The sequence below is a fragment of the Ruditapes philippinarum genome, unplaced genomic scaffold, assembly GCF_026571515.1.
Source record: "Ruditapes philippinarum isolate M1 unplaced genomic scaffold, ASM2657151v2 ctg1435_1_1_1_1, whole genome shotgun sequence".
In the NCBI taxonomy this organism is placed as follows: Eukaryota; Metazoa; Mollusca; class Bivalvia; order Venerida; family Veneridae; genus Ruditapes; species Ruditapes philippinarum.
In genome coordinates this window covers 150,433-165,272 of record NW_026865317.1, presented here as the reverse complement: position 1 = coordinate 165,272, position 14,840 = coordinate 150,433, and positions in this window count along the sequence as shown.

The window sequence follows — 14,840 nt, the reverse complement described above, 5'->3', positions numbered from 1 at the left end:
TTTAACATAATGTGTTCTTCCAATATAAAATGATCTTAATTTATTAATTTACTAATCTTTTCCCCTCGGTACGTGTACGTCGTAGAGAAGACACAGTGCATCGTCAAAAGATTTCGAGCTTGGGTGAACTTTTTACCAAGTTCACGTTGACCAATTAAGATCCGGGCTCTATGTTTGTATGGAAACCAAACTACACCTTCGTCGCTGGCGAGTTAAGCTAACGCATTCTACGATTCAGCTGCCGATGTCCTGACTGAAGCCGAGGGGAATGGCCCCTAAATGGGGCAGGAGAGCGGTGGCCAAGTGGTTAAGGTGGTTTGACATTTTACTAGTTTTCCTAAGGTATCAAGATTCAAATTTTGTTTTATTTTCACTACTAGTTTTTTGTATGAATTTTACTAAAAGACGCAAGTAAATATCAAAAAAAATCTGAGAGGGGTTACATATACTTACCTATAAAATCCCAGCGGGTGGGGAGGGGTCATGAGCCCCTACTCCATACAACTCAGGATCCGCGTATGCATATAACATATTCTCGCATATATTCATGTTTATGAATTTAAAAGCGAGGAATGTCTGATACTTTTCACCCTTCTTAACATAATTTAGAAAAGAAATCACGATTACTTTTGTCCAAGTACGACTCTACTGTATATGTAAATATTATAGAATCAGAGTGTATTTAAGTAAATTAGTAGATTAACCTGTGCATGGCCAGTAAATGTGACTTCCAAGTCGTATGCATATGTATATACATGTGAATTATGCTATATTTTGTATTTACTACGTCAATAATTAAATGACAAGCAAACACTGGCCCTCTCCTTCCGTTATATGATTAAAGTTTCAGAGTATAATTTATCGCAGAATTGCTGAGTCAATATCCATAACAGAAAATGGACGCTACTGACTGAAGTTTATTATTTAACATTCTACATAGATATAAATAATGATTTTTTTTATATTTTAAAAATTTATAATTATTATCCTGCTCTGGATTACTTTTCTACTTTAACAATTTTTATAAGCATAATTCTAAATTTTTGTTTAAGTTTACTTTATTATACCTCTCTAAATGCTTCTCTTTTGTAACTATTATTTCTTCTGACAATGAAAGCAACTTGAGATGTTTGTGTAAATTTGTAGTAAAATGTATATTTCTTTATATGAACTTGAAAAAATATGTGAATGGTATACTTACTTATAAAAAGAACAGAACCATATATATATATCTATAACTTCGTAAAATATGATTTCCTGCAGAAAATAATTATATAATCGTGATTAAAAAGAGACACCTCTACCAATTATAAAATTAGTGAATCAAAATGTAATAATTACTAATTGACTAATGAATAAGTACGCCATTTCTACCAATTACTAATCACGCGAAGAAAAAAAAATTATTATCTAATTGAAAGAAAGAGTTAATTACAAAGTGTGTCGCCACGTGACCAATTATTCCTTCTTGTTCATATACCATAACACCGAGAGTATAAATTAAGAAACAAACTTAATTTAGACATCAAATTTGTTTTAATTGTATAAAACAAACTAACATATAACTAAAACATATAGCAGAAAGACAAGACAACGGAGCCATACAGATATTATTGAAAACTTGAAAAATTTAGGTTTTGACACGAAGAACATGGACACAATGAAATCAAAGATGACAATGATAAAAAGAGCTGCGACAAAACTAAAACGTTTAAGAACATTGAATTCAAAACATGAATTAAAAGTTGATCAAAAATTTGAAGCAAATCTCTGCAACAACATTAAAACCAACACCGTGAAGAAAGATTTCTATAACAAAAATATAACTGTTATCGATGAAATATCTGAAGTACAAAACATTGCCATTGAAGCAATAAGCAAGAAAGAACTTTTACAAAGATTCCTGGATGATTCTATACAAAATAACGACATTTACGAATTCGAGGGTAGTGTTGAGTACCTACCAGTTAGAACAAGAGAAGTTGATTGTGAAGATGTATCAATATTTGTGTCGGAACATCCAGAAAGAACACGAGGTGATGATGAAGACATAAACGATAACAGCATAGACTCTGGTGATGTCCCTGATATGAATATGGCATTTATTGTTAGTAAAACTAGAAACAAACACGAAACTTTTACCATGAACGATAAACTGAATGAAGGTATTCTCTACGATACTGAAATGACATATTCAGAAGACGATGAAAGTGCGTTTGAAGATGACAGTGACTGCTATAATAGTGAATGTGAATAAGAACAGAATATTTTTGAGAATTATGCTGAAGACACTAATATTAACTTGAGCGAGCTTAGACGTATATTGAATAAAGATAAACTCAATTCTCGAATAACTGAAGATGATTTACTGGACAGTTTCATGAATACATTTGTTGATAATGAAGACAGTGACGAAGGCAGGGGTTCAGTTAGCAGTGATTTTGAATGATTTGACTTGTATGTTTTGATCGATTCTTGGTCTCCACTGATATTTCTATAAAATGATACTTTTTATGTGTGTTATTGAATTGACTGTTATTGAACTTGTATGTGCTAGACATTTCTTATTACAATAAAGAAAATACATCTGAAGTTTTTTGTCATGTTGTAATTATATGATCATTTAAAACATGTTTGTGACGCCATCTTTTGTTGTATCTGTAGTCCTAAACGGACGATAATGATATTTTAACATTCAATAAGACAGTAAAGCCTGGTAATCATATATTTTAACTTGTATTTCCAATCCCCCTCCAAAAGCAAGTTATTTCAAGTGTCCAAAAAGTTAACAATGTAGGAGGCCGCTACATATGTACTAGGTTTTATATAAATTACACTGATAAGGGGCAAGGTGATATCCAAATCTCAGAGGGATTACACTACTTACCAAATCCAAGCGGAATGAGTGTGTGTTTGTGCGCGCGCGCGTGCGTGTGCGCGTGCGTGCGTGTTGGTGCGTGTGTGCACTTTTTGTCTTGAATTGTCAAATTCAAAAGTTCACGTTAATCATTTCAATCAAACAAGAAGTCAAATCGGCAATCAAACACAAGCTACACAAACATGCATCTTATTGTTTAAACGAAACAATTTGTTCACTTATTAAATAATAATCCAGCGAAATAAAGTAAACATTTACAAGTTCTCAAAGAAAATCGTCAAGCCTGTTTGTTATGACAATTCAAGACAAAAAGTGCAGTAAAATTTATGTGATTCTAAGGGATTTTGATGATCGATGCTTAAAGGTAAGAATTTTATCGTGTTAGGCATACATTCTGTATCGTCGAAAGAAAAAATGACCGCCATTTACAAATTCTAAGTTTCAGGGGCGGAGGAATTTGTTTTCAAAAATTATTTCTTTAAAAAAATCTTTTTTTACGAAATTCGCTATTTATAAGTAGATTATTTTATTATTTTGACAGTTTTTATGTGTTACATGATAAATAGAAAAACATGCTACAAGCCTCGCCCTTTCTAGCCCATATCAGCCTCGCCTGATAAAATTGATATCAAAAGACAGTAGGATGTTATTCTCTATATACAGTATGCATGTAAACGTTTGACCAACTAATATCTACTTATATGAGCCACGTCATGACAAAACCAACATAATCGGTTTGCAACCAGCATGGATCCAGACCAGCCTGCGCATCCGCGCAGTCTGATCAGGATCCATGCTGTTCGCTATCAGTCTCTCGTCTTGTTAAATAGTTCGTAAGCGAACAGCATGGATCCTGATCAGTCCGCTGATGTTGATTGAATAAAGGCATAGAATGACAATTATGCAAGTGAATTATGTTTGATGAATATTAACTAAACACCTAAAAGGTGTGGTAAACGGAAACTACGCCGGTGCGTGTTCTTGTTTTCTTCTTGTCGCTGACGGTAAATACCGAGAATGAGCGGGTAAATACGTTTATCTACGATGATGTAGTGGGCGGGAAAATGGGCGGAGCTTATTTTATCTCCTATTGAAAAACGTGTCAAGCTGGATTATGCTGATCCGAATCATGATGGTTTGACAAGATAAAGCTGAGAAAGTAACTTCTGTTTTGTTGGCGTATACACAAAAATGAGTATTCCGCATGTTATGATGAACAATTGGTATTGCTTACATCAGAAAAAACAGTTAATGTTTTGTCGTTTAAGAAAACGTATTTTGTTGAAATACATGTTTACAATGTTAAATCGGCAAATTCAATCCAAGAATGCAACATTGGAGTGTATATACAAAGAAAAACAAATGTATTTTGTTCGTTAACAAACTGATCAACTCAGATCAACAAGGCTGGATTTTTGGCAACGAATAGCCTCCATACACCTAATGCACCATTCGCACACCTGCAGCATCAGCCAAACATAATGGATATTTACTTTTTATATGCCCGAAATAATTTCGGGCATATTATGTTATACTCCCTGACGTCCGTCCGTCTGTCCGTACGAACCCAGAGGTACTTGTGTGACTTGGAGAACAATGGGTAACAGTAAATTCTAGTTGATCCTATTCATTCCGTTTTTACTTGTGTGTCCTTTTTTAAGCCTTGTGTGAATAAAAATGGCCAAAAAGATCAAAGAAAAAGTCACATAAGTACCATTTTATGAGTACGTCCGTCCGTCCTTCCGTTAGCAATTTGGCCTCCGGAGCATTACTATTTGGCCCACAATATTCAAACTTCGTAGGATAATTGTCCATATTGAGTAGAAGACCCCTATTGATTTTGGGGTCACAAGGTCAAAGGTCAAGGTCACTATGACCTTAAAACTGAAAACAGTTTCCGGAGCATAACTTAAGTCCCATTTGGTCCACATTTAATATAAAGTAACGACCATTAAGTGTTTTGTATGAAAGTCAAGGTAATACTTATATTTTGTTACGTCTAGGGCAAATAATTTTAAACTCGGAGTGATAAGCACGTTACATGCTTTAAAATCAAAAAAAAACACCTCAGTAGTTGCCGTGGCATGATACTTCTCTTATAGTACAGTACTCAATTAGTACGTCCTCGGCTATTTTCTATAATAACCTCGGAGCTAATATGGCTACCACGTGAGTTCAGATGTAAACAGGAACAGAGAGTGTAATCTTAGATAAACGAATGTATATATATATTTAACATCCAAAGGACGATAAAGTCTGAATCGGTACAATTATGATTGAAAATATGTCTTACAACCATTTTTAATTTAAATATGCCCACTGATGTACATTTTTAAAAAGATCCGAGTCAGGTTGGCATTTTGAAAAAGGGAACCAGCATTATTTGGCTAAACTATCATACAAAATTCGTCTGTGAAAAACTGGAATGAATGCTTTTGCCTGTCGACTTATCAGTAATCAAGCCAGTTCGAAAGATGTGAACATTTATTGTGGCAGCAACACCTTTTTTATAGTACATAATTATTTAGTATTATTAAAGTGAATTGTTATAGATCACAATTTGGCATAAAATAACACATGAATGGTGATATGTCCGGATCTGCACTCTCAGTTTCTATAAAAGGGCGGATCATCCGCACACATGTTTTAAAGGAACTCCTCATAAATACATAAAATTTGAATGTCTTAAATAAATCAATTTTTGAACCTAAATGGACCAATAAAATACTCAGAATAGAATCTTAAAAAGTACAATGTATCTTATGGTATTCTTGGTCCGATTTGAGTCATTTTTCACGCTTAAAATAACGTATCTGGAAAAACGGAGTGAGCGAATAATCTGAAATTTTGCACACAAGCAATTTCTCCATAACTTCAGCAAATGAAATATCAATCTAAGAAGAAGAAATATCCAGTCTCGCCATCTCAAAACAACCTCAGTGGAGTACCTTTTAACGTAGCTTCTGATCAAACATAGTCCGTGTCTACGGTACGGAAAGTAGGTCAACGACTAAGAGAGACGCTAAAACTGAAAAACTAAACGTCTCAGAGTTATGTCGTTTTCTTTTTGCTTTTTAAAACATTGTTTCTTTTCCTTACTCTGACAATAACAATTGACTCGAAAGTCCTCTGATTAAAGGTAAAAAATGTACATGTATGCTATAGTTTGCTGAAGTACCTTTCATAATGTTAATCATTGAATTAAATTGCAATGCAAACCACAGGGGATTCTATCATTTTTACTTTCCCACTATATATATATAATATAAAGATTTAAGAAAATAATGACAGATTTCCTTGTGACACAACCTGGTATGTGCATTTATTAAAGGCCCATTATGTCTCGCAAATGCTTTTATTTTCTTTCTCATAAAATGTATTTTTGGTGTGAAAGTTACTAATTGGCTCAATTACCTGAAAATTCCTTCACTTCTGGTGCCTTTTGCCATTTAGTACATTTAGTGACTGTCAAAATACTACTTTGTTTACATTTTGCTACTTTTTTATATTCTCACACTCAGAGCTCCCTTCAGGTGATCAACAACCAACATGCTCTAAAATAATTAATTAAAAGTAATAAAACTTATTATCACATACCAGAGCCTATTTTACGACTCCGTAAAAATGGTATTGACGTCATTTTCGTTAAGACGCGCTAAATATATTAGCATTATGCTAAAGGAGCGTCAATGAAAACTTCAAACGGTCTTTATTTTTGGTATGTGATAAATAGAATATTAAATTCATGTAAGTTTAATACTAAATTTATTGAACTCGGTGAATAAAATAAAATTATGCTCGCCAATATAAAATATTTTTTATTCTACTTGCTCACGATCAAGGATCAAATAATCCTGGTTTTCTTTCCATTGTTTTATAAAATTTAAATTGATCGTATTGTCCTAGAATAAAATGGTATATAAACGAAGTAAAAAAATATGCTGATTTGCACAAAAACAAGCCGGTTTCAGGATGATGTTATCATAAAAAATACAAATATCGGATCAAAAAAATTAAGGATCAATTTTATGATCAGGAACAATTATTGTATCAACTGTAAAATGCCTATATCTCGTTAAATAACAATAAATTGATTCACAAAATTTATAAACAGTCCAATTCTATCAAGTTTATATTAATTCAATATGGATAAACAATGGAAAATATTTGAGATTTTTCAATTTGATCCCCATCTTGATCCTTAATCCTTAGTGAAAATAGGGTCTGTCTCTATAATGATGGCTAACCACTTTCAGTTTCCAGCAGGTGAAGGGCCCAAACCACCAAAACTTTTTCCGGAATTGTAAACCAGATGAAATTATTGACTTGACTCTTATGACCATTAATGAACAACAGTTAATTTTGTTTGGTCTGCTCAACTAGGTCTTTTATTTAACAAATAATTTCATATAAAATTATGATAAAACAATTCAACAATCTTATTTCAAATGAAACATTATTGTATCGGAAAAAGTTGATTTTCAAATTAATAAACATGAGAGCCATAAATCGGTTATGCAACAATTCTACATAAACTTTAAAAATGTAAAAAGGGAGAGTAATCTCCTTTTGGAAAGTATCAGATAAGCACAGAAGAGTTGTTTCCCCTTGAAAAATAAAACTTGTATAGCTGTGCAAGAGTTTTCTCCCTTACATCATACAACAATCTGTTATGTTTTTTTTTTTTAAATATGCCAAACTTGAATATTATCTATGATAAGAAGGCTGAAGTATGAAGTAAATTAACCAAACATTTAATGTTGTTTACAGCTTCATGTTGATACCCTTTAAAATGTTTGAATAATGGGCAAGTTTTTTTTGTACAATGAGAACAATGCCCAGCAATCACAATAACTTCTTCAGATAAGCTAAAAATCTATGTAGTAATAATAGTAGATGTATAAATAAATGACTTTTAACTGGATCAGTTAAAGGATCACTTAGCTCCAAAATCCAAAAACATAAAATTTTAATTTCTCACATAGATCAACTGGGGCACTCAAAACAGAAATATGTACAAAAGTTAAATAAATAATATACTCAGAAATACATTGAAAATCATATGTTTTTGCCATTCTTTGTCCTATTTGAGTGAAAAGCATTGCAACGCTTTTCAATTTTTGGGGCATTTTTCACAAATAGATTAGCTTTTCTGGAAAATTTGATCAAGCTTATAAATGGTCATAAGTTGTTGGTATAGAAGTACATGAAATTTAGTAATAATCACAAAAAATATTTTCAGTCCCGTTATATCAAAAACAAAACACAGTTGAGTCCCTTTCACCAGGTAAAGATATTTGTATTAGCCATAAGCCAAGCATCAATACAACATGTCTGAGGACAAATAATGAGTCAATATGAAATATCACACATGTTGTGTCAATTTTATTTATTTACAACACTTTGTATAGTCATTTCCAAACTTAATGTCAAGGTTTTGTAGTTGATTAATCTATGTAATGATGACAGGAATTACAGCACATGATCCTCTGTAGAACTTTTACCTCTTTATAACATTCTTTCCTAAATTATGTCTATACAATAAATGTAACCTCTGCAGAGCAAACACCTCTCTACAACATCATAATTTTTTGCCCAAAGAAAGATATTAAAGTTACCTCTGCAGAACAATCACCTCTCTACAACAACATTATCATTTTTGTCCTAAAGTAAGACTTTACAATAAACCTCTGTAGAGCAGTCACCTCTCTACAACAACATTTTCATTACTTTCCCAAAGTAAGACTTTAAATTAAATGTAACCTCTGCAATCACCTTTTTACAACAACAGTATCATTTCTTTACCAAAACAAAACTTTACAATAAATGTAACCTCTGACAATGTCTCTTGGCAGCAACCAAAATTTTGTCTCCGATAAGGGTGGTTGCTACATGTATACAGAGGATATTGAATGAGGGTAAGTACAATACTGAATTTATTGCACAAGTTGGATAAAATTATATCATGCGAGCCATTGGCAAGCATAATATTGTTTTATTCGACAAGTTCAATAAATTCAGTTATAAAATTGCACAAATCTAATATTCTATTTATTACAAAGCCCCAAAAAGTCACCGCAAGTTTCACTATGTTTGTATTACGTTAATGACGTCACATCAAAATATACGGTTGTGCAATACCATTTTTACGTTATGAATGTGATATTTAATAATCTGATTACATGCCCATTCAATTTTGTTATCGTTCTGATGAAATATTTCTTGGAAACAGAAATAAATATAAAAAATAACAAGCAATTATCAATTTGATAGTATTGCAAGTAATATTAAAGTCCCCTACCGGAAAGAACCCAAGCAACATTTTGAAGGGTCATGGCCATTCAATTTAGCCATTGTGGTAGACATGAATCAACTTCAATCTTTGGAGTTCTTTGTTTTAATCTGTATCATGGTAATGTGTTAAGTTTCCATGACTAATGAGGAAATTATGTTTATACAACAGATAATCAAAAGTTCCAAATTTTTTCAGGATGAATATGTATAACTAATGTGCCAACTTTTCTTTATTTAAATTAAATTTGTTCAAAAAGTTCCAAGTTCTTTAATTATAATCTAAGAAACAGTGTTTTTGGATGGCCAGACAGACTGACTGACAGAATGAGGGCAATTTTTTTAATATCCCTGGTTTGTAACCAGAATATAACACTTAAGAAAAAGCAAAATGCTTACACTAAAGAGGAGATAAGTTAATTGAAATAAAGATGCTAGACTAGTGAACATTATCATACATGATATGAGTGGTGACAAACAACAATTATCTCAAGTCTCAAGTAGATACCATAATATATATAGAATCAAAAATGAAAAGTGAAAAATATAACAATTTTCAAATATATAAAAGTAAAGTTTATTTCTTGTAACATAGTACTCCATCCCAAAATACAACATGACATTGCAATGGAAAATACAATATACCATTTAAAGTAATAAAGAAGATAATAAAAAATAACAAGAGCTGTCACAGGAGACAGCGTAGCTCGACTAATAAAATACTGGACGCAGTAAGGAGGACAAAACTATGAAAGAAAAATCAATTATTTATAATTATGTATTAAGTTATAGTAAAAAAATAATATTTGTTAACATAAATTCCAAGATCAAGGGCAATAATTCTAGAAATTCCTGTCATGCTAGAGTTATGGACCTTGTCACACAACATTTGTGTAATGATAAGAAATATATATTTGAAGTTTGAAGTAGATACCTTAAAAAGTAAAGAAGTTATTATATTTCTTAAAGAAATTCCTAAGTTCAAAGAGAGATAAATCTGTAAATATTGCTTCAAGAGTTATAAACATTGTCACATAAAATGTAATTGATGATAAGGAATATTAGTATTTGAAGTTTGAGGTAGATACCTTTAAAAATAAAAAAGTTATAATAAAAAATAACATTTTTCTAGTAAAAAACTCTAAGTTTATGGGAAGAAATTTCTTGCAATATTGGTGCTAGAGTTATGAACCTTGTCACATAAGATGTGGATGATGATAACGTAAATATATTTGAAGTATGGGGTTGATCCCTTCAGAAATAAAGAAGAAACAGTAAGAAATAGTACTTTTTAAGGAAAATTCTAAGTTCAAGGGGAGATAAATCTGAAAATATTGGTGCTAGAGTTATTAACCTTGTCACATAAGATGGGGATGATGATAACGTAAATATATTTGAAGTATGGGATTGATCCCTTAAGAAATAAAGAAGAAACACTAAAAATGTTTTCAGTACTTTTGAGTAATCACAAATTTTGTTATATTTGCCATATTTTAAATCTATTTGTTGCCATAGCAACCAAATTTTTCAACATAGGAAGAAAAGACATCTTCATAATTTCCAGACTGCCATTTACCCATATTTCAAGCCTCATTAAAGTATTTTCATTACTTTTTGCATCACCATGGGATCCAGTTTGGTGGACATACGGACATGCAGAAGGACAGAGGGTATACAAAGTCACCTCTGGTTAACCTTTTCCCTTATATAAGCGTGTTTCGACGGCTCCCCCCCCCCCTTTTTGAGGCCTCAAACAGTGAAAAAAAGTCCTATTTAGGCCCCAAACACTGTTTTTCGTTTGAGAAATGTTGTTCAAAAAAGTGACCACTTTTTCGGCGCCGTCCGCCATCCAAATATTACATCAGGGGGTTGCCAGAAGGGGGATGTGCCCCCTTCTGTTTGGGGGGTTTGAAGGGTGGCGGAGTCCCCCTCATCTCCAAGAAAATTTTGGACATGTGACAGGCTAAAAATGGCCTCAGGTCGATCTTAGGGTAGCTAGTAACCGACGCTGAAAAGCCTTTTACTCTATCTCCATTCATTGAGAAGTTGCAGCACTTTGAAATCAGTTTTGATGGAAAAAAACAATGCAAAATAGTGATTTTTGGCAATTTTGAGACGTCCCCCCGTTGCCATGGTAACAGGAAATTTACCATTGAGCATGCTGTTACAGAGGCTATGGTGTAGTCAATATTTGTGCCAAGTTTCATTAGTATTGAAGCATTTTTCAGACTTTCATAGCAGTTTGAACTTGTTACAGGAGGCTTTTCAGTGAAAATGGCCATTTTTCGCAATATGCTCATGGGGTAAAAGGTTAATTAAAGAAATAAAAAATGTCAAAAAACAACAATTTTTCACCAAATTTCGGTGTTAGGGGCATATGTTAACATGGAAAATCTAGTTTTTGAGTAATTCCAAGATTTTTCATCTTTTTTTGTTAACCTTTTCCCTTATATAAGCATGTTTCGACGGCTTTTGTCCCCCCCCCCTCCTTTTTGAGGCCTCAAACAGTGAAAAAAAGTCCTATTTAGGCCCCAAACACTGTTTTTCGTTTGAGAAATGTTGTTCAAAAAAGTGACCACTTTTTCGGCGCCGTCCGCCATCCAAATATTACATCAGGGGGTTGCCAGAAGGGGGATGTGCCCCCTTCTGTTTGGGGGGTTTGAAGGGTGGCGGAGTCCCCCTCATCTCCAAGAAAATTTTGGACATGTGACAGGCTAAAAATTGCCTCAGGTCGATCTTAGGGTAGCTAGTAACCGACGCTGAAAAGCCTTTTACTCTATCTCCATTCATTGAGAAGTTGCAGCACTTTGAAATCAGTTTTGATGGGAAAAAACAATGCAAAATAGTGATTTTTGGCAATTTTGAGACGTCCCCCCGTTGCCATGGTAACAGGAAATTTACCATTGAGCATGCTGTTACAGAGGCTATGGTGTAGTCAATATTTGTGCCAAGTTTCATTAGTATTGAAGCATTTTTCATACTTTCATAGCAGTTTGAACTTGTTACAGGAGGCTTTTCAGTGAAAATGGCCATTTTTCGCAATATGCTCATGGGGTAAAAGGTTAAACCGATAAGGGAATAAAAACAATATTTATGTTTCAAATAAACTTAAAATTACAATGCAAAAATGATGAATTTTTAAAAATGTGTTAAAAACACCTAACATTTCAAACTTTTTACACTCAGCCCATTTTCTCAATCCATCAAAATGTTTCATTTTTGTATTGGCCCCATTTTGCTTATGTTACTGCTGCCCTGTGGTAGAACATAATTTGACACAAAGAGGGTGATCTAATGTCAAGAACGTAATAAAATAATGAATATTTAATTAATCTTTTATAAAAACTGCTCAAGTTGATGGTCTTTACCAATCATAAACAATGTCTTAATTGGTTCTTTTTAGCAATTTTTGCAACACTTCAAGCAACATGCTCCTCTACCCGTCCCCCACACGGCACTGCCCAGCACACAACTCTGTATCAATCAGTTGCCATATATATACAATTTTTAATGTCACAGTATCAATTCACATGGAGATCCTCTATCAAATATTTAACAACTTGTTCAGCAAGCATCAGTCCTGTAAAATATAATATTTGATTTATAATTCATAGTGAAAACCATCTTTGGAAGAAACAGTTTAAGTTTTTTTCATAGAGTTTGAGTCTTTGTCACTAAAGTTATTTTGCTACTTATAGCATTACTCAAATATTAATATATCAATCAACTTATCATAAGACAAAGAAGAAAAAGAATATGCTCTTTTTTCAAAGGACATATAAATCATACCATAAATATTTTATCAATATTCATATTTATTAAAAAAAATATTATTATAAGAATGTTCTTTATTAATATTCTTAGTTTAAGAAAGACTAAGAAACTGGACAGCATTTCTTAACACACAAAAAATGTACAATATTAATATATGTTGAAGGAACTCCAAAGTCTAAAAAGATAAGCTATGAATATCATTTCTTACATAGATGAGCTTATGGTCCTTAAAACAGAAAGAAAGATAAGATATGCAAAAAATAATTATTAAATAACTCTAAAATATATTGAAAATTGTATTTTATGTGATATTCATATCCTAATTTCAGTGAAAAGTGTTGTAACGCTTTTCAGATTTGGGTAATTTGTTGAAATTGGGAAGAAAAAAGTGAGCAAATAATCTGAAATTTTGCACAAAAGTTAATGGAATAAACATACATCAAATGAAACATCTATCTTGAAAAATTATTTCCTGTCCCATCATGTCAAAAAATCTTAGTGGAGTCCCTTTAAGAATGCTTGATCAATAAATAAAATGGTGGCCTCTGTGCAAATCAAATCTAAGATGGTAAAATATTTAAGGGTTATTTTTTTTCCGCATTAACATCTGAATAAACACAAGGATGCATTTAAAAACCATTCATTGACGATAACTTAGGATAAAACACTTTTTAAGAGCATTTTTAGAGTGAGGGAGACTTTAAAATGACACAAAGTTTTTGTAGTTCAACTTGTGTCATGCGCTTTCATACATGCTTTCTATTCCATGGGAAACTTTTTTTTCTTTCTTTTTTTTCTTTTTAGCATTTTTTATTAATCTCTCAGATCCCTAATAAAAGAAAAAAGTGTTTCATTTTAATCATATAATTATTGTAGGTATTTATTTACTAAATAACACCAAATTTAATAACAAATATGATACCAGATATTGTCAAAGTTTAATAAAATAAAAACTACACGGTAAAAGTATGTTATATTTTGCAAGACCAACCAATATGCATTTAAGAAAATTTAGGCAAACTGTGAAAAAAACCCTCATTGTGGAAAATTTTAGGGATATTTTAAGTAAGGCTTTTTACATAGGGAAATGTTCAAATAAGTGTTAAAAATGGGTGGGGTAGGGTTACATTTTTATACATATTAAAAACATTTCGTTTAAAAACAATCATTTTGCTTGTTTAATTTGTTACCTAAATGTCATTATTTGTTCCTTAACAATGAGCAATAGGAAAACATTTTTCATAATGATGATATTTGGATTATTTAGAGTTTCCTCATTTCTGAAAAAAAGCCCTTCTAATGGCAAAGTTTTAGTTCAGAAAAATGTCCATAACTCATAAACCACATGGTAAATTTTGTTTAAATTTCGCATACAGGTGACATTTAAGGCATATAACTGTGCTATGTTGTCAATTTTACAGTTCCTTATAGTGCCCATTAGGGGTGTTCTACCTTAAAGCAGCTTGCCTCCAGATTTATGCCAATTTCCATGAAAATGTATTTCAAAGTAAAATATTATTAAGTGGACAAAGAGTGCAGACACTCACAATTCATGTAAATTACCATAAAAAGGTCAAAATATGCAAAAATAGCTCATAATGCTGCAATGTAAGCAAAACAAAAGAAATATGGCGATAATTACCATGAAATCAGTCCTTAATTGCAAACATGTAAATTATTACATGAATCTTGATGCTTTTCCTTTTCTAAAAATTGTACTACAACCTTGATTGTCCTGAAATAATTTGACTCATTTGGAGGCATGTAGCTTTAAATACTAATTCAAGAGTAAGAAAAATGCTGATATATATAATTTTCAATATCATTTATAAGAATATAATGTGTCATAATTGATTCCAATTCCAAGATGTTCATGAAAAAGATAACATGTACACAA